The following is a 21753-nucleotide window of genomic DNA, read 5'->3' as shown; positions in this document are numbered from 1 at the left end:
AAGCAGATATAGAACTACCTAAAGGAATAGTTTCTAATTCATTAATCTTGTCTTTATGGATACATAAGTCTTTTAGAAACTTTACATATTTAGGTACCTGCTGAATAACATCAAAAAGGGGGACAGTTACCTCGACCTTTTTGAATATCTCTACCATTTTAGGATCAGGTTCCAGCTGCTTCCTGGGCTTCCTTGCAAGCTGTGGAAATGGAATGGGAACAGTGGTTTCCGTGGTGCCTGCGCCTTTTGGTGCTTCTTCTTGTGGTTGAGCTATCTCTTCTTCAGCTATGTCCTGTATATCCTCTTTCTCTTCAACATTTTCGATTTCCACCACCTCTTCAGTTGAGGCATATTCTGGTGAGCTTGGTTCCTCCTGATTCCTCTCCTGTAGTGTAGTTCCAGACCTCAGGGTGATGGCATTAATGCCTCCCTTTGGATTGGGTAATGGTTGAGAGGGGATTCTAGTGGTGCTTGAAGGTTGGTTACTGGAATTTTGTGCTGAACCAAGCTGTGTCATAAAAGCTTGCAGAGTAGAGGTGAGACCATTCAGACTAGCGTTAATACTGTTCACGATGGTACTTTCCATGGCCAGTTGTCTTTTCTCAAAAGCTTGTAATAAATCTTCATTAGAAGATACAGAAGAATGAGTAAATTGAGAGGTTTGCTGCTGATTGTTCGGTGGTCCTTGGTTTTGCCTCAGGTGAGGTGCTCGGTAAGGTTGATTTTGCTGCCTGTTGTTATTATTATTCCACCTCTGATTTCCCCGATTATCTCTACCTCCCCTGTTATTGTTGTCCCTCCAATTCTGGTTTGAATTGTCCTGCCATCCATGGTTATTATTTCCACATTGATTGTACCCTTGGTTGGGGCAGTCATAGAAGTTGTGAGTGGATGCCACCATGTTGTCTTCTTGTTGGAGTTGCGGGCATTCATCAGTGTAATGGCTGTAATCAGCACAAATTTCGCAAATTCTTTGTGGGACTAGTTGTTGGTTTTGCTGCGGTTGAGTTTGCTGAGCTTGTTGATTCAACTGCATTTGCTTCAGCAGGTTGGTCATCTCACAGATGCTTTGAGTTAGAGCAGCAGTCTCTCTGCCAGAAGATACTTCTGCAACGGCTTTTGAACGGCCTTGCTTCTGTCTGTGGTTCCGAGTAGATTCAGCTAAATCACTGATCAATTGCCAAGCTTCATCAGTGGTCTTGTACTTCTTCATAGACCCATTGCTGGCACTTTCCAATGTGGTCTTATCTTGGGGCCTCATACCTTGTGTGATATAGCTGAGTAGCACGATCTTGTCAATCATGTGGTGGGGGCATGCTTCCAGAAGATTATTGAAGCGCTCCCAGTATTCGAAGAGAGTCTCATTGTCATCCTGAACAATCGTAGAGATATCCTTCCTCAGTTTATCAGTAACTTCAGATGGAAAGAATTTCTCCAGAAACTCCTTTCTGAGTGTATCCCAGTTGGATACATTTGCTAGAGGTTGAGTGTAGTACCACTCTCTTGTTTTTCCCTCAAGAGAAAATGGAAAAGCTTTCAGCAGAATTGAAGTTTCATCAGTGCCGTCACGCTTGACAGTAGAACAGGCTGCCTGGAAATCTCTCAAGTGCTTGATAGGCTCTTGAGCAGGTAGGCCATGAAACTTGGGCATTAAATTTAACAGTGCAGTCTTTATTTCAAAATCTGTAGCTACGGCTGGATGATGCGCTTGAAATGGTTGCATTGTAAAATCAGGAGCTCCTTCCTCCTGAATGGTAACTCTTCTAGCTGCCATGTTTTCTGCATGTAAAACAACCGAGTCAGTAGAACGGGGCTGGTTTCTTCCTCAGATTCACTTTCAGATCCGCCCTCAGAGCGGGCTAACCTATGCTGTTCTCGCCTTATTCGTGAAATAGTCCTTTCAATTTCAGGATCGAATATTAGCAAGCGCGGATCAGGAAGTGAACGCGTCATTTGATGGAAGAAACATGCAGCTCATAGTAGAAAAATTAAATAAAATGCAAATAAATAAATTCTAATTAATAAAATTAGCACTCTATTGCAACTCCCCGGCAATGGCGCCAAAAATTGATGGGAAGCAGAAGCTGATGAATTAAAAAATTATTAAAATTGATACGTTGCAAGTATAGTTCTTAATTCACCGAAAATCTGCCTATCAATTTAGAAATGTGTCACAAAGAGTTTAAATCAAAATTACTGGGAGTTTTAAGTCCCAGGTCATCTCCCAACGAGTTACAGAGAAGGGTGCTATCTTATTAATCAGAGGTTCGAAGAAGTTGAGGTAAGTAAATTGGAATGTAAACTGAGGAAAATTAAATGATATGAATAAAAACCTTGACTGGGAATTGATTAGTTAGAATCTCTATCATTGATGGAATGATATTTTAGATGGATTTATAATTAACGGTTACTCTGTTTAGTTATCCTTTACTAGGTAAGGAAAAGTCAAACAAGTTGGATTACTAGATCCGTTCACGAGTTACAACCCACTTAGTTCAAGGGATTGACGTTGGTGATAGGATAGCAATTCAACAATTAACCCAATTACAAATTTTCTTTCAATCCTTCCCACTCAAGAGTTCCTTTTCAATCAATTTCCCATCAAGTAATGAAACTACTCACGCATTGTAAATAATAAACCCATAACACATAAAAGGGAATTAAAAGAAGACATGATTATTGGAATTGAAATTGAATTAAAAAGAAATAATCCTTGCATTAAATAATCATAAAAGTATCTGAATAATAAAATTGAACAAAACAAAGAATATGGAAGAATAAAACCAAGTTAAGAAAACAAACTAGAATGATGAAGTCTTGATGAGAAAATAACTCTTCTCAATGTTCCAATGCTAAGACCTATTGAAAATTAAAATTCTCAAAACTAGAGAGAAAAACCTAAGAGAGTGAAAAACTAGATCTAAAACTACTGAATGAATGTGTGTGTTGTTTTTGCATATTCTCTGACTCTAGTCTGCTGTTCCGGGCCGAAAACTGGGCCGAAATAAGGTCCAAAAATCGCCCCCAGCAAATTCTGCAGATTATGCAGATCGCACATGTCACGCGATCGCGTCGTCCATGCGGACGCGTCGCTTGCGCTTTTTCTTCTCCACGCGTTCGCGTCGTCCACGCTACCGCGTCGCTTGCGCTTTCCAATCCGCGCGGCCGCGCAAGCCATGCGGTCGCGTCACTGTGATTTGCGATCCTTCGCGCGGTCACGTGAGCCATGCGACCGCGTCACTTCTCGCTGGTTATCTCCTTAAATTCTTGTGTTCCTTCCATTTTTTGCTAGCTTCCTCTCCAATCTCCATCTCATTCATGCCTTATAAAGCCTGAAACACTTGACACACAGATCACGGCATCGAATGGAATAAAGGAGAATTAAAATTAAATAATTAAAGTCTCTAGGAAGCGATTTTCAAACATGTACTGAATTTAGGAAGGAAATCTAAATGCATGCTAAATTGATGAATAAGTGGGTAAGGATCATGACAAAACCACACAATTAAACACAATATAAACTATAAAATAGTGGTTTATCATCCACCCAAGAGCTGTTTTATGGCTCCTGAGGACTGTAATAAGTGCCTCTTCCTTATCAGGCTTCAAGGAAGAGCTAATAATCACTGGATATGACTCATTTTCACCTAAGAACACATATTTTAGAGAAGGAGGCAAGGGCTTGAGCTCAAGCTTGGGGACTTCTTCCTCCACTTTAGGCATGCTCACCATGTCTTTCTGGGGTGCTGAATCATCAATCTCAAGTAATTCATATTCAGAAAAGAGGATCCAGAATATCATCAAGTACCTCAGCTTCTAGTACCTCTTGAACAAGTGGTTCAACAACATCAATTCTCATACACCCTTCAGAATTAGTAGGGTGTTTGAGGGCTTCAAATACATTAAGGACCACCTGTTCTTCATTGACCCTTAGGGTTAATTCACCTTTTTGCACATCAATCAGAGCTCTACCTGTAGCTAAAAAGGGTCTTCCAAGAATAATAGAGGACTTTTTATCCTCTTCTATATCCAACATAACGAAATCAGCAGGAAAAATAAATGGCCATACTTTCACAAGTAAATCCTCAACAACCCCCACAGAAAATTTAATAGAAAGATCAGCAAGTTGAAGAGAAATACGAGTGAGTTTTACCTCCTCAATTTGGAGCTTTTTCATAAATAAAAGTGGCATGAGATTGATGCTAGCTCTAAGATCACACAAGGCCCTCTGAATAGTGACATCTCCAATGGTGCAAGAAATTACAAAGCTCCCTGGATCCTGCATCTTCTCAGGAAGGTTATATTGAATGATAGCATTGCATTCCTTAGTTAGCACCACTGTCTCTTGTTCCTTCCAATTCCTCTTGTTGGTCAGTAGTTCTTTCATGAATTTAGCATAAAGAGGCATTTGTTCAAGAGCCTCAGCAAAAGGAATGTTAATTTGTAGCTTCTTGAAGACTTCTAAAAATCTAGAAAATTGCTAGTCCTTGGAAGCCTTCTGAAGTCTCTAAGGATATGGCATTTTAGACTTGTACTCAGGAGCCTTTGGCAATGTAGGATGAGTGTCAAGAGAGACTGGAAATAGGTTGTCTGCACGCATAGGAGGGGCTTGCTCGACCTCTTCTTTCTTCTCCTCTAGAGCTTCTTTTTCAACTAGCTCTTCATTGACCTTAGTCTCAGAACCAGCTACTTTACCACTTCTCAATTGGATGGCCTTGCAGTCTTCTCTTGGGTTCACCATTGTATCACCAGAAAATGTACTTGGAGGTCTCTTAGGTATTTGCTTGCTCAACTGGCCTATTTGTACCTCCAAATTTCTAATGGAAGTTCTAGTTTTTTGCATAAAACTATTCATTAATGCTTCCCAATAAGTGTTCTTCTGGGGCTAAGAATTTGCCTGCTGAGATGGTTGTTGTTGATGAGACTGAAAATGGAAATTATTCTGATTGTTCTGCTGAAAACCGCTCTGAGAATTATTGTTAAAATTCTGTGATCTTTGAGGTTGCTCTCTCTACCCAAAATTTGGGTGATTTCTCCACCCCTGATTATAGGTCTTAGAGTATGGATCATTATTGGGGTTTCTAGGAGCATTCCCCATGTAATTGACATGTTCAGAAGAAGTTTGAGCATAATCATAATTCTCATCTGGCATAGAGCTACCAGTCATGTCATAAGGGGCCTCTTGTGGTGCAGTCTGAGTGTTGACAGCTGAAACCTGCATCCCACTCAATTGTTGAGTGAGCAAATTCATCTGCTGAGACAAAATTTTGTTCTGAGAAACAAGAGCATCAAAAGCTTCTGCTTCCATAACGCTTCTAAGGAGTCCCAGAGTTCACAGGATTCCTGTTAGATGAATATAAGTATTGGTTGTTAGCAACCAACTCAATAAGCTCAGTAGTCTCCTCTGGTGTCTTCTTCATGTGCAATAAACTACCTGCAGAATTATCTAAACACATCTTGGGCATTTTATATAAGCCCTCATAAAAGATATCAAGCTGAATCCACTTAGAAAGCATGTCCGGAGGGCATTGCCTAGTCAGTAGCTTGAATCTCTCCCAGGCTTCATAAAGTGTCTCACCATCCTTCTGTCTGAAGGTCTGAACCTCCACCCTTAGCTTAGTCAGCTTTTGTGGTGGAAAAAATTTAGTCAGAAATCTAGTGACCACCTTATCCCAAGTATCCAGACTCTCCTTGGGTTGAGAATCTAACCACAGCTTTGCTCTATCCCTCACAGTAAATGGGAAGAGCATGAGTTTGTATACCTCAGGATTCACTCTATTGGTCTTCACAGTATCACAAATTTGCAAGAAATTAGAAATAAATTGATTTGGGTCTTCATGAGGAAGTCCATGATACTGGCAATTTTGTTGCACAAGAGTGACTAGCTGACGCTTCAGTTCAAAATTGTTTGCAGCTATAGGAGGCACCACAATGCTTTTTCCATAGAGATCTGCATTAGGGTAGTGTATGAGCCAAGCACTCTTCTAGGTTTCTCATTCTTATTCAGATTTGCTAAATTGGCATTCGCAGCATGATTTTAATCCATGGTGGACTCTGCAGCTTCCCTTTCAAGAGTTCCACTCAGATTTTTACTAGCCTTGTAAAGTCTAGCTTATTGCAAACCCTGCCTCAAATTCTTTTCAGGTTCAGGATCAAAATCTATAAGAGGTTCTTTGTCCCTCTTCCTGCTCATAAACAGACAAAAGACAATAAAAATGGGATTCTCTACGTCATAGTGTAGAGAATTCCCAGTGAGATAACCTGTGTAAAGAAATAAAATAAAAATACTAAATAAACTAGGCTATAAAATTCAAAAATTGTAAGTAAAATTAGGACAAAAATTTCGAAATTATTAAGAAAAATAAATAGGAAAAATTAAAATAAAAATAACTAGGGAACACCAAACTTAATTTCAGAAATTATGGAAAAATAATAGCTAAAACTTTCGTAAATTAAAGTGTAAAATTAAATAAAATTAAAGCTAAAGCGCCTAATCTAAGCAATCAAACAACTAATAGTTGTCAATCACCGTCAATCCCCGGCAACGGCGCCAAAAACTTGGTGCGGAATTTAAAGTCGACAAACTAACTGGCAAGTGTACCAGGTCGTACCAAGTAGTACCTCAAGTGAATGAGGGTCGATCCCACGAAGATTGATGGATCAAGCAATAATGATTGAGTGATTGGCTTAGTCAGACAAACAAAAAATGGTGTTTTGAGAGTTGAAAAGCATTAACAGTAAATCAGTGAATCAGAAAAAAAGCAGTAAATTGAGGTGAATAATATACGGAGAAAAAGTTAAGGTTTCAGAGATATCTATCTTCCGGATTGACTTTTCTTATTAACTATTTTAATCATGCAAGATTCAATTCATGGCAAACTGTATGTGACTAAACCCTAATTCCTTAGACCATTTTAGTCTCCTCCAACCTTCATCAACTGCCAATTTCTTGGTCACTTAATTCCCATTAGAGGGTGAAGTTTAATTATAGTTTATATGCCACAGAAACCCTAATTACCTAAATATAAGAGGATTATATGTCACGTATCCCGTTAAGTACAGATAATTAGAAGTTTAGGAGAAATTATTTTCAAGTTGTTGTTCAAGTAAAGAGCTTTTCCAAGTTATACAGGAACTCAATTAGAACAAGGGTCATACTTTCGTTCCACCCAAATTCATAAGATAAAGAATGAAAATAATTTTTGAAATAAAAATCAGTACATGAATTAAAATAGAAAAATAATAGTATCAATCCATACAATAGACAGAGCTCCTAACCTTAACAGTGGAGGTTTAGCTTGTAACACCCTAACTACCAAAGCTCACGCTTCCGGCTGCGCGACTCTGATAGCTCGGACATTACGACGACACTTATACTAATTAATACTAAAATATGAGCCTGTTTAAAACTTTAAATCGCAATGCCGCTCCCAAAAATACTTTCGTTCGATAACGTACATCCATAAATACCATACAACTTACAACAACTCATAAGGAGTACATCCATATTTATACATAAACATATATATAAATAATATTACAAGCAATAATCAATAAAATTCCTATCCCTCTTACAGATTATATCAAGATAAGGGCGAGGGTACAATAAACCATAACTAAAACAATACAGAGTATCACAACAATAATTAAATAAGCTCTTCGTAACTTCTGCGCCCATATCCTGAAAGGGGAAAAATGTAGGGGGTGAGAACATCATCCTCGAAAGGGTTCTCAGTAGAGGGTTTTTGGGAATTACTGTAATAGGATACATGAAGATAAACCGCACCAGGGATTAATAACCGTCTTATGCCTCTTTTCAAAGACAACGGTTTACAAATAAAAGAAATCTAAAATCCTTTTTCTGAAAGAGGAACAGTTCAATTCTCAAAAACTCAAGAGCCTTTCAAAACGGTTTATCTGTGCTGAACCAAAATAGCCTTTCATATTTTTCCAAACCAGAACACAACCAAAATCAACCATCGGTCCATCTCATTTCAACCACGGCCCTAGGCCCAAACAATCCAACCATCAACCAATCACCACAATCTAACAGAGTCCCAGTAGCAAACACAAATAGGAATATGCAAACACAAACAAACAGTTATTGCAAGTAGAACAATTAGCAATTAATCACATAGGCAAACCAAGTATAATATGCACACCCAAATAATGTCACATAGATGCATATGATGCATGCCTGTCCCTAGTGGCTGATGATATCATCTGTCGGTTATATAGCCAACCCGACACGTCCTGGTAGCTAACCATGGACAGAAACACCCATCGCGGAGCAAGTGGGTTTGAACTACAACCCTATTGCTACTACCCACTCAACCCAGAGCCAGTGGAATAACCACTACTGTGGCTACTACCCAGGCGGGTGTTTAAAAGCTCAACCTGGAGCGAGTGGAATCACCACTACTACCGCTACTACCCAGGCGTCACAGTCTCTAACCTGGAGCAAGTGGGACGAACCACAACCCTTGCTACTGCCCAGGTATCTCAAGCATATATTCATTCAGTCCCAGCCATGGATCAACATCCATCTCAGCCATCCGGCTTAAAATTCAAAATTCATAGTCAGCCATAAATCAATATCATACATAGCCATTCTGACTCACGGTTCAATCTAGAACCAACCAATATTCATAATCATACACAGCTATTCCGGCCCACAACAAAACAGCACTTCCACCATTCAACATCATTAAATTCATAAAACCGACATTAAAGCCATAAATCACTTTTCTCAAGCCATTTCACTTTGAAATCAAATTTCAACTCTTTTCAGCCTTGGCTTTAAAGATCTCATTTCTCAAATCATCTCAGGCTCAAAAGCCAAATTTACTCAAAGTGAGTTTCCTTTTTAAAGCAAAACCACTCTCGGCATTCTCTTTCCAAAACTTCCAAAACCATGGAAAGTTAAAGATTCATTTTGGGAACATTCAAAATCACCCATCCAACAATGGGATTTTATAACAAAAGTTTCTCGGCAGAGTCTCAAGTCTTTAGGGAAGGTCAACTTATATCAATTCCTTAAAATTCATTGAAACTCTTAAAATCACAGATTCTCGGTTCAAGTAAGTAAAACTGAATTTATTATGAAACCGACCATACAAAATCAGAAGTTTCAACCCGGTCCAAAAACCAACTCATTTGAAAAGAAACCGGTTCATTTGAATCAAACCACTTTCAGGTTTCTTTTTGGAACCCATTTTTCTGACTCTTCCAATATGCCTCAAACTTAATTACTCAATCAAAAGTCTAGATTCCTTTGAAATCACTAAAAGCTCCTTTTCATATTGAAATCAATATTAGAGCATCATTCTTTCCTTCAGTGATTCAAACGGTAAGAATAGTTCATTTCTAAATAAGTCAAACTCAAGGCATAAAGTTCACTAAATAAATTAAGCTTGAAAACATAAATATTCTCTTAATAAATCAAATAATACAACTTCTCAAATCCAATCCTTTTTAAATAACTTTTTAAACAAGACTAGGATTTTGTAGAAATTTCGACAGCACCTCCCCTAAAACTTGGACTTTTGCCACCCGGTTCGGGTCCCAACTAAACTGTTTCTCATTCCTTTTCAACAGCTCAAAACCAGAAATCAATTCAAAGCAAGCTAAATCCAACAGTCGCCTCAGTGGCATATCTCAAGAAAACCATTTCAAAATCAACGCAATATCAACCGATTTAACTCATTTCCAAAGCTTTAAAGAATTGGTTCAGCAATAAATCATTTATCAAAACTAAATTAATTAGAGCAATCCAGGCTGAATTTCAAGAGTATTCTATCTTTCACATCATCAAAATAATTGACTCAATTCAAACCAATCCTCAACGGATTAAACTCATATTTCAAATCTTTAAAGAATCAACTTCAGACATTACCTTTCACAAAGCCGCACAACAATTCAGCCAAACCGACATCCATAGTCATTCGAGTCAATCAAATAATACATAAGGCAGATACAATCACCAAATACACAATATCTCGCACCAGTATCCATATGTAATAATTCCAATACATAAGACATAGTTTTAAGAAAGCGCCCCTACCTCAAAACGAAAAATCCATAACCCAAATGTCTCACAGAGTCCTTTCCGCCTCATCCCAAAATCACCAGCAGCTTGAACCACAGCTTTGCTCACTTTTGCAGTAACCACATCAACTCTAATCACAACACGTAACAAACGAGATTAACTCTCATAACAACGAATGCTACAACACCTCAACGTTTAACAGGACAGCGACTAAAGGGGTTACCGGAACGTAAATGCTTACCGCAAATAAGAAGTGACTGAACCATAAAGCGGCAGTCCTGGTGGTGGTTCCAGCAACAGCAACACTCTTCCAGTGGCTCCAACTCGCAGCAACTCCAACCACAGAAGGATGAATACTAAAAGTGAAACAGCCACTTTTATGGCAACTCCAAATCGATGGCAGCAACCCTGGCGGGCAGCAAGGCACCAAGAACAGCCATTAAACAGAGAGCAGAACAAAGCAGAACAGGACAAGAGAAGCAGCAGTTGCGGGTTCTTACCAGGCAAGACGGTGCCAGCCCTAGCCTCTCTCTTTTCGCGATGAGCTCCAGCCCGTTCCAGCAGTGATGGCAGCGGCTCTTGAAGCCTCAGCAGGGCACGGCAGAGGTAGCAATACAGCGACAAAACCCAGCCTCCACCCCTTCTCACTCATCGAGCACGCTCTCTGTTCTCCATGGTGCTCAACGGCGGTGACATGAGCTCCGGCGGCAGTGGCCTGCGACGAGATCGACGGTGGCGAGTCAAGGCACGATGGCGGCGCAGCTGGTGGCGGCTTTAACGGCGGCGACAGCAGCGCCGTCCTTCACCCCCGCGCGTGCACCCTCTGCTCGTGGATCTCCGAGGACAGCGAAGACGGCGCGGCCACACAGAACAACGACGGCGACTTCTCCTCGCGACGGTAAGGGCGGCGAGGCGCGGCGGGTTGGACAGTGGCACGGCGGCACGGTGGTGCAGCGGCAGGCGTGGTGACTACGGCCTCTCTCCCTCCGGATCTCCTTCTTTTCTCTCACAGGGGACCGTGTGTGTTTATGAAAAAAAGGGGTGGCTGCTACTGCTACTATCATCAATAATGTGCAGCTAGGGTTGGCTTTTGGAAGGGAAAATGTGGACTCCATTAGGGTTAGGGGTATTTTTGTAATTTCACTCAAAAATAGGGATAATATAGTAATTGAAACCGAAATTAAATCCAACACTAATTGTATATAGAAAATACTATTTGCTCCTCATTTTTACAAATTATTTTCAATAAAATGTCCCAACCAAATAATTAGAAATAATATACTTAATTTCTTCATTTTCCAAAATAGCAATATTAATATTTAAAATATTAATTATCTAATCCAAATCATATAAAATCCTTATTATTTCATAACTATCAACTTTATAATTTGAATATAGAAAATAACCCAATAATTGTAAAATTGGATAATAATCGTAACTTATCTCAAGTTCAATAAATCAAAACTTGCCTTAATTATCCTTAATAAAATAATCTCTGAAATTAAGGCTATAAATAACTATATGATTTGAGACTTGATCATAATAAGACTTTTCAAAAGTTCTGGGTCTTACATCCTACCCACTTTATAAAAATTTTTGCCCTCGAAAATTGATACAAAATGAAAGAAATTCCATAGCAGTTCACCCTTGGACACATTTAAGGAATAAGCAAAAATATCTCAAAATAAAATCATATATACACTTTTTCAAATACTTTGATTGTTAGAAGCATAAGGAGGCAAAGGTAGGAGCATGGTCGCAAAGCAAACATTACAAGATAGGCTCAATGCAAAAGGTGACATGGTTCAAGCAGGTGATAGTAAAGCAAGGCATCGAAGGCTATAAAACATGATGGGGTTAAAACGACGTGCTTGTCATCCGCACACTAATCTCATATCAACCTCAAGGCTTCAACTTTCTAACCTCATCAGGAACTTTTCAACCTCATAGCCAATCATAAGCCTAACACCCGCAAGCTCGTTTGCAAGGGACAAAACACCCACAACTCATCATAACGTTACACACCTACCGCTTCACCTTTCATATACACATATCACGTCTTAAATAACTAACGTATCACATTACGTATACGTCTACAAGTCGCACGTGATATCAAAACAATTCTCGAGTCTACTCAGAAGGATACAAGATTTAGAAAGGATAGTCAAATGTCAAGGATAGCAATAATAGATTTGAGAGAATATATCCAATCCCAGATAACCAAGGATACTCAAGCAATAAATTTTGCTAGAAATAAATCAATTGACAACTTCAAGGATAACCCTTAGATCAAAGAAGTTCAACATGATCAATAGGAAGAAAACCAGTGCATCAGTTTGGGACGAACTCAAGCTGAGTCGAGGAAGCATGAGGTTTACAGAAAAGAATATTTCAAACCTAAGACAAGGCTCACAGAATTCAAGAGCATAATTAAAAATACTTTCGAATACATAGTTCATAAAAGAATCGAAAACTTGAGGAAAATCACTTCGCAGTCTGAAAGAGAAGTTAAACAACAAACATTCTTCAAGAGAGTAGCCAAAAGCATAAATGTGGCTTTACTTCAATACAATTTCATGTTGAAGTAGACCATGTAGCGTTTTAAAAACAACATACACACAAGTTTGGCTAAGAGCTAAAATATTTCCTCAAATATTCTAGAAGGATAGTTGGGTGCACAACCTAGCCAAAAGCAGTTCATAAAAACTCGGAAATAATCAAATGCTTGTTCAAAATTCTCAAAATTCGTATTCAAACAGGCGTGTATAACATTTATAGCAAGGACGAAAGAGGAAGTTAAACTCTTTTTAGAAAAGAAATTCCGAGGTAAAAATTTACTTGCAATCTGGTAAGGAAATAAGTGGTGCGTTACAAACAAACCGGTTTCCACTAAACAAGGAGGCTTTTCAAAACTTCATTTAAAATAGTGCATGCCAACTTTAAATTAACTTCGTCAAAATTGAACAATGGTTTCAATCTAAATCAAGCAACAGAAAATAAATTCCGTTTAAAACTTCTTACAAGAGAATTCAAAACTTCTTTAAAAAGTTCAAAACAAGACTCCAAAAGTGTTCTTAAAATCACCATCTCAGAAGAACATTTAAGAAGTTTAAGATGTAGTAAAAAGGAGTCAAGCCATGCGAGAAAGGATCTTAAACCAAGATAGTTCAAACAAGATTCACTAGGCATGAAACATCAAACAAGCTTCCAATTGATTCAAAAGAATACAAAAGTCATAGGAAAATACAACCCAATCATTAGTAATTTTCCTAAGGATAAATCTTTGACTAAAAACTCTTGTAAGGACAATGAGAGGATAAATGATGCACGAAATTGAAACAAATCAAGCTGACTCGCATAAGAGTGAGATTCACAAGAGAGGAAAAACCAAGATCAATGGTAATGTTCACAAGATGTAAAAGATCAGTTAAAAACAAGGTCAAGCATGACATTCATGGAGATGGAAGGCTTAAGGAAGACTTTAGTCCGTTCGTAAGAAGAAAGCCATGAGTCCAACATTTTCAAAAGAATAACAATGGCATAAGCCATGTAATATGCTAAATCAAACTCAAATCAAAATGAATTACATAAAGTTTATCAAACAAAACTCAACTGAGACAAAAGTGGTAAATCCTTTCTTTTCAAAATTTTGAAAAATATCCAAATACATAATCAAATGAAGATATACACTGGAGCTATAGTAGAATTACTAGAAAGTCAATTTACTTTTAAAGTAAGTGCAGTTTCGTAAACCAGTAAGAGTACAGGCAAGGTATTAGAGATAAATTGTTAAACTGTATAAGAAATCTTCAAAGCTTCATATATAGATAAGTACATATCTAGTCAACAACAACTTTTATAAAATTCTCAAAACTGGCTGTAATCACTGTCAAATAAGAGAAAAACTAAATCAACAAGTTCTCTAAGAATGAACTCGGAACTCGGAGTTAAAAGTCACAGCACATTAAGACAAGTTCAAGGATATATCAAAGAATACTTGAATCAAGAAGAACTCAAACAGAGGAAGATAGATACAACAGGGAGTTCAACGAAGCATATGCACTTAAGATCAAACAAGAATGCATATGAACAGAGGAATAGAGTTGAAAAGTCAAACTATTTTTCAAAGGATTAGCAAACAAGAACTTCAAATTAGGACATGAAAGAACAGGTCAACTCGAATAGAATTCAAGACAAACAACTGAATATCCTCGAGAAATAGTTTTTAACGCTCCCAAAACCCGCGATTCACTTTACTCAAACTCGTATTTCATCTATGATAACCCATCAGTGCTTTCATATACATAATTTACTAGTATTAAGCCGGCCAAACTTAATACCAAGAATTATGCAATGTGAGACTAACAGCGTTAATCAATAGACCGTCATGTGCATAAAGCTCTAACTCTCGTCATTCGACAAGACCTAGTACATGACAAACACTCAGAGTATGCAATCGAAGCATAGTCGGTCCATTCCTCAGGCTCTACAGGAAGGACTGCTCTGATACCATAATGTAACACCCTAACTACCAAAGCTCACGCTTCCGGCTGTGCGACTCTGATAGCTCGGACATTACGACGACACTTATACTAATTAATACTAAAATATGAGTTTGTTTAAAATTTTAAATCGCAATGCCGCTCCCAAAAATACTTTCGTTCGATAACGTACATCCATAAATACCATACAACTTACAACAACTCATAAGGAGTACATCCATATTTATACATAAACATATATATAAATAATATTACAAGCAATAATCAATAAAATTCCTATCCCTCTTACAGATTATATCAAGATAAGGGCGAGGGTACAATAAACCATAACTAAAACAATACAGAGTATCACAACAATAATTAAATAAGCTCTTCGTAACTTCTGCGCCCATATCCTGAAAGGGGAAAAATGTAGGGGGGTGAGAACATCATCCTCGAAAGGGTTCTCAGTAGAGGGTTTTTGGGAATTACTGTAATAGGATACATGAAGCTAAACCACACCAGTGATTAATAACCGTCTTATGCCTCTTTTCAAAGACAACGGTTTACAAATAAAAGAAATCTAAAATCCTTTTTCTGAAAGAGGAACAGTTCAATTCTCAAAAACTCAAGAGCCTTTCAAAACGGTTTATCTGTGCTGAACCAAAATAGCCTTTCATATTTTTCCAAACCAGAACACAACCAAAATCAACCATCGGTCCATCTCATTTCAACCACGGCCCTAGGCCCAAACAATCCAACCATCAACCAATCACCACAATCCAACAGAGTCCCAGTAGCAAACACAAATAGGAATATGCAAACACAAACAAACAGTTATTGCAAGTAGAACAATTAGCAATTAATCACATAGGCAAACCAAGTATAATATGCACACCCAAATAATGTCACATAGATGCATATGATGCATGCCTGTCCCTAGTGGCCGATGATATCATCTGTCGGTTATATAGCCAACCCGACATGTCCTGGTAGCTAACCATGGACAGAAACACCCATCGCGGAGCAAGTGGGTTTGAGCTACAACCCCATTGCTACTACCTGCTCAACCCAGAGCCAGTGGAACAACCACTACTGCGGCTACTACCCAGGCGGGTGTTTAAAAGCTCAACCTGGAGCGAGTGGAATCACCACTACTACCGCTACTACCCAGGCGTCACAGTCTCTAACCTGGAGCAAGTGGGACGAACCACAACCCTTGCTACTGCCCAGGTATCTCAAGCATATATTCATTCAGTCCCAGCCATGGATCAACATCCATCTCAGCCATCCAGCTTAAAATTCAAAATTCATAGTCAGCCATAAATCAATATCATACACAGCCATTCTGACTCACGGTTCAATCCAGAACCAACCAATATTCATAATCATACACAGCTATTCCGGCCCACAACAAAACAACACTTCCACCATTCAACATCATTAAATTCATAAAACCGACATTAAAGCCATAAATCACTTTTCTCAAGCCATTTCACTTTGAAATCAAATTTCAACTCTTTTCAGCCTTGGCTTTAAAGATCTCATTTCTCAAATCATCTCAGGCTCAAAAGCCAAATTTACTCACAAAGTGAGTTTCCTTTTTAAAGCAAAACCACTCTCGGCATTCTCTTTCCAAAACCTCCAAAATCATGGAAAGTTAAAGATTCATTTTGGGAACATTCAAAATCACCCATCCAACAATGGGATTTTATAACAAAAGTTTCTCGGCAGAGTCTCAAGTCTTTAGGGAAGGTCAACTTATATCAATTCCTTAAAATTCATTGAAACTCTTAAAATCACAGATTCTCGGTTCAAGTAAATAAAACTGAATTTATTATGAAACCGACCATACAAAATCAGAAGTTCCAACGCGGTCCAAAAACCAACTCATTTGAAAAGAAACCGGTTCATTTGAATCAAACCACTTTCAGGTTTCTTTTTGGAACCCATTTTTCTGACTCTTCCAATATGCCTCAAACTTAATTACACAATCAAAAGTCTAGATTCCTTTGAAATCACTAAAAGCTCCTTTTTATATTGAAATCAATATTAGAGCATCATTCTTTCCTTCAGTGATTCAAACGGTAAGAATAGTTCATTTCTAAATAAGTCAAACTCAAGGCATAAAGTTCACTAAATAAATTAAGCTTGAAAACATAAATATTCTCTTAATAAATCAAATAATACAACTTCTCAAATCCAATCCTTTTTAAATAACTTTTTAAACAAGACTAAGATTTTGTAGAAATTTTGGCAGCACCTCCCCTAAAACTTGGACTTTTGCCACCCGGTTCGGGTCCCAACTAAACTGTTTCTCATTCCTTTTCAACAGCTCAAAACCAGAAATCAATTCAAAGCAAGCTAAATCCAACAGTCGCCTCAGTGGCATATCTCAAGAAAACCATTTCAAAATCAACACAATATCAACCGATTTAACTTATTTCCAAAGCTTTAAAGAATCGGTTCAGCAATAAATCATTTATCAAAACCAAATTAATTAGAGCAATCCAGGCTGAATTTCAAGAGTATTCTATCTTTCACATCATCAAAATAATTGACTCAATTCAAACCAATCCTCAACGGATTAAACTCATATTTCAAATCTTTAAAGAATCAACTTCAGACATTACCTTTCACAAAGCCACACAACAATTCAGCCAAACCGACATCCATAGTCATTCGAGTCAATCAAATAATACATAAGGCAGATACAATCACCAAATACACAATATCTCGCACCAGTATCCATATGTAATAATTCCAATACATAAAACATAGTTTTTGGAAAGCGCCCCTACCTCAAAACGCAAATCCATAACCCAAACGTCTCACAGAGTCCTTTCTGCCTCATCCCGAAATCACCAGATGCTTGAACCACAGCTTTTCTCACTTTTGCAGTAACCACATCAACTCTAATCGCAACACATAACAAACGAGATTAACTCTCATAACAACGAATGCTACAACACCTCAACGTTTAACAGGACAGCGACTAAAGGGGTTACCGGAACGTAAACGCTTACCGCAAATAAGAAGTGACTGAACCATGAAGCGGCAGTCCTGGTGGTGGTTCCGGCAACAGCAACATTCTTCCAGTGGCCCAAACTCGCAGCAACTCCAACCACAGAAGGATGAATACTAAAAGTGAAACAGCCACTTTTATGGCAACTCCAAATCGATGGCAGCAACCCTGGCGGGCAGCAAGGCACCAAGAACAGCCATTAAACAGAGAGCAGAACAAAGCAGAACAGGGAAAGAGAAGCAGCAGTTGCGGGTTCTTACCAGGCAAGACGGTGCCAGCCCTAGCCTTTCTCTTTTCGCGACAAGCTCCAGCCCGTTCCAGCAGTGATGGCAGCGGCTCTAGAAGCCTCAGCAAGGCACGACAGAGGTAGCAATACAGCGACAAAACCCAGCCTCTACCCCTTCTCACTCATCGAGCACGCTCTCTGTTCTCCATGGTGCTCAACGGCGGTGACATGAGCTCCGGCGGCAGTGGCCTGCGACGAGATCGACGGTGGCGAGTCAAGGCACGATGGCGGCGCAGCTGGTGGCGGCTTTAACGGTGGCGACAGCAGCGCCGTCCTTCACCCCCGCGCGTGCACCCTCTGCTCGTGGATCTCCGAGGACGGCGAAGACGGCGCGGCCACACAGAACAGCGACGGCAACTTCTCCTCGCGACGGTAAGGGCGGCGAGGCGCGACGGTTTAGACAGTGGCGCGGCGGCACGGTGGTGCAGCGGCAGGCGTGGTGACTACGGCCTCTCTCCCTCCGGATCTCCTTCTTTTCTCTCACAGGGGACCGTGTGTGTTTATGAAAAAAAGGGGGTGGCTGCTGCTGCTACTATCATCAATAATGTGCAGCTAGGGTTGGCTTTTGGAAGGGAAAATGTGGACTCCATTAGGGTTAGGGGCATTTTTGTAATTTCACTCAAAAATAGGGATAATATAGTAATTGAAACCCAAATTAAATCCAACACTAATTGTATATAGAAAATACTATTTGCTCCTCATTTTTACAAATTATTTTCAATAAAATGTCCCAAGCAAATAATTAGAAATAATATACTTAATTTCTTCATTTTCCAAAATAGCAATATTAATATTTAAAATATTAATTATCTAATCCAAATCATATAAAATCCTTATTATTTCATAACTATCAACTTTATAATTTGAATATAGAAAATAACCCAATAATTGTAAAATTGGATAATAATCATAACTTATCTCAAGTTCAATAAATCAAAACTTGCCTTAATTATCCTTAATAAAATAATCTCTGAAATTAAGGCTATAAATAACTATATGATTTGAGACTTGATCATAATAAGACTTTTCAAAAGTTCTGGGTCTTACATAGCTGCTCATGGTTCAGAGAGAAAAATAGGATTCAAAAAAACTGCAAATTCTGGAATGAAGTAGAGGAGAAGAGAAGAGAAGATAAGAGGAGATAAGAGCTCGAAGGGCTGATTCTTTTCCCTTTTATATCTAATCCTAATTAATGTAAATTGTATTTCCTAAAACTAAATAATATCTTTTTCTATTTATAAATAAAATAAAATTTTAAATCAAAATTAATTCAATACACTTGGTGCGAGTCTTGTATGACGAATAGGGACCATTTGAGTTCTCTAAGGTGGCACCAAACTTGAGTAACCTAAAGTTTGGCTTCAATTGATACGTAGGCACTCCTTCAAGTCTCCATTGCTGGTGCCAAACTTGAGTAACCTCAAGTTTGGCTTCATCAAGTCCGTATTGTATTCCTCAAGTTCCCTTAGTTGGCGCCAAACTTGAGATATCTCAAGTTTGGCTTCAATGAAACCGCATGCAATCCTTCCATTCTTCTTAGTTGGCGCCAAACTTCAGGTATCTCAAGTTTGGCTTCAACTCAACAGTAAGCACTCCTTGGGTTCTTGAGTGTGGCGTCAAACTTGAAGTATCTCAAGTTTGGCACCGTGAAGGCCGAATGTGATATGAGTTGGTGAAGCATTCCTAGCTCCAAACTTGGAGAGTCCAAGTTTGGCTTCAACTCCTTATTCTGCTGTAGCTTCATTTCTTCATGCAAACTCTATTAAATTCATCCAAAATGCTATCTGAAATAAATAGAGTTACACACAACTCAAAGTAGCATTCATAGCGGCTAAAAGGTATTTAAATCTTGATTAAACTTAACAATTCAAATACAAATTCACTAGGAAAAGATAGAAAAGATGCTCACGCATCACTTGGAATGACTCAAAAACCTATCTTTTCACAAGTTTCAAGCTTCCAAACATCAATTCTCAAACTTAATCACTCGGATTTCATTTCAAACCGCCCAATTGAACTCCAAATCAACATTTACACAATCTAATTCAAACAATATCACCGTAATCATCATAGGGTTCACTAATTCAATAATTTCAACGATTCACAAGGGTTTAACAGTTTCTTACCTTACCCACAGATCTATTGGACAAAATCCAGTGATTATCCGCTGCTAGAGTTCACATAAACCATCAAAATCATTCAATTTCTCAATATCCAAACCCTAAAATCATGAAATTAAGGAGAGGGATAACTGGGAGAGAAATGAGAATTTCTTACCACTTTGTTCGAATAGAATTGAAGAGAATTCTAAGACGAACACGTGATCGCTGACAGCTCGTCAATCGGAGCTCCGGATCGAAAGTTACAGAAGATTGAATTTTTGGAGACATTAGGTTTATGTTAAAATGTAACTTTCCCTTCTTCTCGTACCAGCAGGAATGAAGAAAAGAAAAGGTTCTTTTTGGGTGTTTTATTGGTTGGGTTTTGGGCTGGTTTGGGCCTAGTCCAACCGGTTTAGCCCGTTGGCCCAGTTTTGGGTCAAAATCTTTAAAATTAGTGTCAAAATTCACATTTTTAATATTTCTACTCCTCTAAATTATAAAAATTAATTTTTCTAATTCTTTTGAATAATAATTAATTTATTAGCTAATTATTTATTAATTTTATGGGGTTTACACCTATAGCCCAATTAGAGAAGTATACTATAAATAGGAGTATAACGTAATACTATAGGTATGCATGATGTAATTAGAAACTCTAATTCCTCTGTTGGCCCTAGTTCTAGGGATCTCTATTCTATTCTATCTGAATTTTTATCTAATTCTCTCTATCTTTTGATACAAATTCATATCAAATAGTGCTTTCATTGAGCTCCAAGCCGACAATGATTACCACTTCCCAAGGTTGTTTAGATTCAAGTCACCTAACTTACCATGATGTTCTTCCACTGTTCCATGGTGCAAATGGCTATTGGTGGATTCTTTGTGCTTGGCAGCGGTGGATGCTACTGGAACCTCTGAAGTGCAATGTTTTTAAGAGATTACCGAAAGACTGATCGGCCGCAATCTGGTGTGTTTTGGCTCTCACGACAGTGCAATCCGATAGCACATTGGTTAACCTTTGAAATAGCATTCTTGTATTGATACCAACCTGATTTTCAGCCAGTATTACCAGTAATGGTTCAACACAATATTTTAGATTGGGAAATTAATTTAGAAAAAGTAGATTGTGCAACATTAGAATATCCAAAACTAAAATCATCAATAGATAAACTAGATCTAACAATTCAAGGCAATTCAGAGTTAGGATTTCAACTAATCAACAACAATTTAGCAAAGCTAGAAGCAAAAAATTTAATAATCACAGATCTACATTTCTAGAATTTAGATTCAGAATATGAAAATGCAGAATTAGAGTATGCAGCAACAAAAATTTTAGAATTCAAAATGACTCCAGAACACACAGAAAAATAAGCAACGGATTTGGTCAAGGAAGAAGAATCAGATTTCAATTTTGCATTCTAACCACAACAGCAACAGTAAGATCAACAGAAATTGCAGATCAAGTAAAATTTCTAAACTCAGTTCCAAAATTTACAAACAAGAAAGGTGAAGAAATTACTGCAAAACCTGGTGGTAGCGATACGGTGCGACCTAGGGGTGATCGGCAGTGGTTCGAATTTGGGCTTGCAATGGACAAACGAGGGGTTCCACCATCGGAGCCGCCAGATCCGTGGTTAATTGTCACAGATGACAATGAGAGGCAGACTAGTGGAGTTGCAATTGGTGTTGAGAACAATCGCAATCTGAGGCTATTCCGCGACGATGATGATGATGATGTTGGGAGCAATGCCGAGATGGGCGCTTTAACAGAGCAAAAGGGAGACACGCGTTCTGCTTTAGTAACAGTGGTG

The 21753-nt window shown here is 38.4% G+C and overlaps 1 non-coding gene across 1 annotated transcript; it reads left to right on the top strand.

Annotated features, from left to right (window-relative positions):
• The first annotated feature begins 5510 nt into the window (after window positions 1-5510).
• On the top strand, window positions 5511-5618 carry LOC148562141 (small nucleolar RNA R71). The gene has a single exon (XR_015887601.1). It is a non-coding gene; the product is annotated as a small nucleolar RNA R71 (small nucleolar RNA).
• Window positions 5619-21753: the final 16135 nt, after the last annotated feature.

The sequence above is a fragment of the Arachis ipaensis genome, chromosome B6 (assembly GCF_059453495.1).
Source record: "Arachis ipaensis isolate K30076 ecotype BB chromosome B6, ASM5945349v1, whole genome shotgun sequence".
Taxonomy (NCBI): Eukaryota; Viridiplantae; Streptophyta; class Magnoliopsida; order Fabales; family Fabaceae; genus Arachis; species Arachis ipaensis.
The sequence above is the reverse complement of the archived record's forward strand: the minus strand, read 5'-3'. Positions and strand labels throughout refer to the sequence as shown.